Source organism: Lissotriton vulgaris, chromosome 1_1 (assembly GCF_964263255.1).
Source record: "Lissotriton vulgaris chromosome 1_1, aLisVul1.2, whole genome shotgun sequence".
Taxonomy (NCBI): domain Eukaryota; kingdom Metazoa; phylum Chordata; class Amphibia; order Caudata; family Salamandridae; genus Lissotriton; species Lissotriton vulgaris.
The window spans coordinates 449,184,317-449,188,774 of NC_141685.1; positions in this window are offsets into that span (position 1 = coordinate 449,184,317).

Here is a 4,458-nt window from a genome sequence, read left to right on the forward strand (position 1 = left end):
GCATGTCCCTCCCCATGAACACCCCCAAAAATCGAAAAACACTGCAAAATCAGCACAATCCCATTCCATCCATGATGTTTAAATTCAAGACAGCCCACAGAAAGACTAGGCCCCATGCACCACTCACTACCCCTGGTCAAGGCCCCAACAACAGGTCAAAAATCGAAAAACACAAAATTTTACAAAAAAAAAAAATCGAAAAACACAGAAAAATCAGCACAATCCCAATTCATCTATGGCCTCCATGATGTTTAAATTCAAGACAACCCACAGAAAGAATCAGTCCACCCACCACTGAGTACCCCTGGGAAAAGGCCCCAAAACAGCCCAAAAATCGAAAATCCCAAAATTTTAGTTGCAGCAACTGTAATGCCCCAAACAAACTTACTTGTAAAATTTCTAATCCAACAGTGATCCAAAGAAAGTCAAAAAGGCCTCAAATCCAAAGATCCAGCAGCATCCACAAAAGGTAATCCTTCCAGGTCCACATCCGAATGAAAAGTGACCAGGAGATGGACAAAGCACTGGGAGGAGCCTGCTGAACAGGAACAGGAAGTTGAAGACTATGGGGCACTTCCTTCCTCCCACCCCCCTGCCCCCCTCCCCAAAATGGACTCCTCGCTAAAAAAGTGCAGGCAAATGTCAAACTAAGGAGTTATTCACATAAAAATCATCATTTCTAGAAGGTTTATGCTGCTTGCTGGTGGATTTCTTGTGCAGAATTGCAAATTTATATTTTCGCGCGCCGCATCTCAAATCTCGCAATTTGCGAAGTACCGCGAGACGTGATCTCGCCGTACTCGCGTTGACAAACTCTCGCTGGCAAGCCGCGATGACGTAATCGCGCTCGCCAATTCCCGCGGGATCACACAGCAAGATCCAAAATGGCGCAGCACTCGCAAACTATCGAAAAAAACAACTCGGCAAACGATGATAAACGCCGCGCGCCGCAAAAATTGTATCACCAACGCCGCGCGCCGCCAAAAAAATCCGCTGCGTGCGAATTTGCGGATTTTGCGGGAAATCCGCAAATCTCGCGGATTGCGGATTTCCCGAAAATCCGCAAAATCCGCGAGCGGAACGGATTTTCCGCCCACGCTTATTACAAATGCTAAACGTTCCCTCAATTTATCCTTACGTTTTTGTACCAAAGTGGCCTGTCTATTCACATTCATAATTCTTGCTCTCGCTTTCCCAAGATCCTGTATTTTGTAGCCTCTTAGTGTTAGCCTGTGCTTTAATGTATCAAGTTCTGCATAGAAATCTTCATCCTTACTACAATTACGTCTAGTCCTTATCATTTCTCCATAAGGGATTCCACAAATAACTGATACTGGGTGATGGCTGTCAGCTCGGAGTATCGAATTAGTTGCTGTTGTTTTTCTATACAGTTTACTCAAAATTCTATCACCCTCAACAAAAAGTTCCACATCTAGAAAAACAATTCTGGTTTGGCTATGATTCAAAGTTAAGGCGACATTGAAATTAATATTGTTTAGATAATCAAAGTACTCCAACAGTTCCAAATGTGTCTCTTCACAAATCAATAGAACATCATCAATGAAGCGTGTCCAAAACAGAATATGATAAGTCCATTTGCTTGCATTGCGACTTCAGGCTTCTCCCTCTCAAACCAACCCATGAAAAGGTTGGTGTAAGAGGGAGCAAACCTGGAGCCCATCGCAGTGCCCCTTATCTGGTGAAACCAAGTATCTTCGAACAAAAAGAAATTATTCGTCAGAATTAAACCCGGCATCTCAACCAGCATGTTGGAGTGCTCCCTTAAACTCACGCTCCTATTGCCTAGGAAGTGATTCAATGCTTGGACTCCTTTATCTTGATAAATGCAAGTATAAAGCCCAACCACATCTAACGTTACCATGGTAAATCCCTCTTCCCAAGTTACATCTTCTAGTTTATTAAGGACATCCATCTTGTCCCTAATAAAAGAGGGTAGAATACTCACTAAGGGTTTCGAAAATGTGTCTAAGAATTCAGACAAGTGCTCTGTCATACTACCAATGCCGGAGACAATAGGTCTCCCCGGCGGATTGGTTTTAGATTTGTGGACTTTGGGTAAAATGTAAACGAAGGGGTAAATTGGATTATCAATCCTTAGATATTTTAATTGCGCCTCATCTAACATACCATCCTCCTTCCATACATACAATCTGCCAATAATCAATGTAGAATCTTCAAAAATGGGGTTGCCCTGTACCTTTACATACAAGAAGTGTCTCCTAACTGACAGGAGATTTCACCACTATAATCAGACCTGTTCATCAGGACAATGTTGCCGCCTTTATCAGCAGCCTGTATTACAATACTGCTATCTGTTTTCAAATCACGTAGGGCCAATCTTTCTTCTCTAGTCAAATTATCAACAATTGCAAGCCTTCTACTGTGATAAGATTCTTCCAGCTTATTAACCTCTTCCAACGTCTTTTTAGTGTACAATTCAATCGCAGCAAACTGTATTCCCTGTGGAATAAATTTAGATGTGGGTCTTAGCCCACTCGAGCAGCTAAAGTCTGTGGTTACATTTAACAAAGCTGCAACATCATCCACCCCTAAGTCTTCCCCCTCAGTGATTGACTTCAATAAATGCATATTGCGTAAATCAGTGATTGACATTTCGGAACTTTTGATTGTTGAACCAACATTAACAGGCCTGTCAATGCCTGTAAAGAAACTTTTCAATTTCAGTTTCCTGGAAAATTGAAACAAATTGATTTCCAAATCAGTAAAGTTACATTTGTTCATAGGTCAAAAAGACAATCCTCTTTTCAAAACATACAGTTAATTTTCATTCAATATTCTGTCAGACAGGTTGATCACCTCAAGTGAATCAGTGCCCACCCCAAGTGACATATTCTCTATTTCCTGACATTGTCCTGACTCCTGGTTCCCATACTTGTACCTCCTGTGTTTCCGACCCCGCCAGTTGTTACTGGACCTTTTCTCCTCCCCATTTTGATTCGGGTGATCTCTTCTAAAAAAAAGGATTTTTTTGGCGGTATGGCCCCTTCAACCCCCCCTCTAGAAATCTCTTCAACGGAAGAGATGCTGTAGCTGCTATATTTCCCAGAGCTTGATTCACTGTCTCCCCCTGAAACCACAGGTATCTTAGGCTTAATTGGTTCATCATAACCCTTAGCAAAAGTAAATATTCTGCCCTGAGCATAGTCTCTCTCGTCATGTCTTTTTTTAATCATATTCTTTTCCTTGATTTGTAACTGATGTCTATTTATGACATGCTTAAGAATAGCATAATTCTTCTCTGTAAGCTCTGGGATATTAATCTCTATGATTTCCTTTTCCAATTCTCCAATCTGTTGCTTTAATTTATCAACTTTCCTGTTAGCGTTTTTAATCAGGATATTGATCATGTTAAATGAAGAAGCATACAGATTTTCTTCCCAGTCTTTTTATAGGTCCTCATCGAGATCGTCAAATGTAGGAAAAATGAAGATTCGAAGACCTCAGGGAATTCTTTTAAGTTGCAAATAATTTTGGAGTGTCACTCCATCCCACCACTTAGAGAGTTCGGATTTTTAAAGTTTTTCTAATTTCAAAAACTTATCTCTTAAGCTACTGGCAGGTAGATACTTTTTAGCTTGCGTACTAGGGGTTTTGCTTAGTTGGAACAATTCAGCCGCAAATTTTTCTCTATCGTCTTCCATTGTATCACACAAAATATCTCAATAACAACCGTTCAGCCGTGCTAAGCACCCCTCAAACAATAGAATGTGTAGAAATAACGGTAAGGATGACTAGACAAGCACGGGGTGAAAATCAGTGTGTTGATTAGCAATCGAGTATAAAAAGTTTGTACGCTCTTCTTCCTGGGGTCTACCGTTTAGGCCCCAAATGATCCAGACATATGAACATTTCAAGGAAGGAGCGTTGTGTTCATGAAAAAAGTCGTGGATTCAGATAATGAGTTCCGAAATTTTATTTTCGCAAAGTTCATCGAATATCAGCAACAGAGGTTATATTCCAACAACACAAAAATCCATCTCAATTCAAATTAATGCAGTGTAGAATACTCAAAACAGCAATCACGTTTCGTCCGGAATGGACATCATCAGGGCTGTGAATGAATTTTTAGAGAAAAAATATATATTAGATATATATATATTTATATTGTTCTATTTATATATACAAACACACATCCAGTATATGCAAGACTGTAACACATAACTTCACAATCTCTTTGCACCTGCCTATATGCCATTCTAATTAGATGACGATCATAACGATTCAAAATTGCAAACATTGAAGTTTTCATTAACAAAAGATACAAGAAATACATCGAATTGAACATTGAGCTTACAGCCAGCAAACCAAGAAATAAAAGATGTACACGAAACATTGCAGTAGCCTACCTCGAAAAGACTGTATTCAAGCGACAATGTGATGACCTCCGTTAAGTACTGAAATTCAGTATATTGAGTC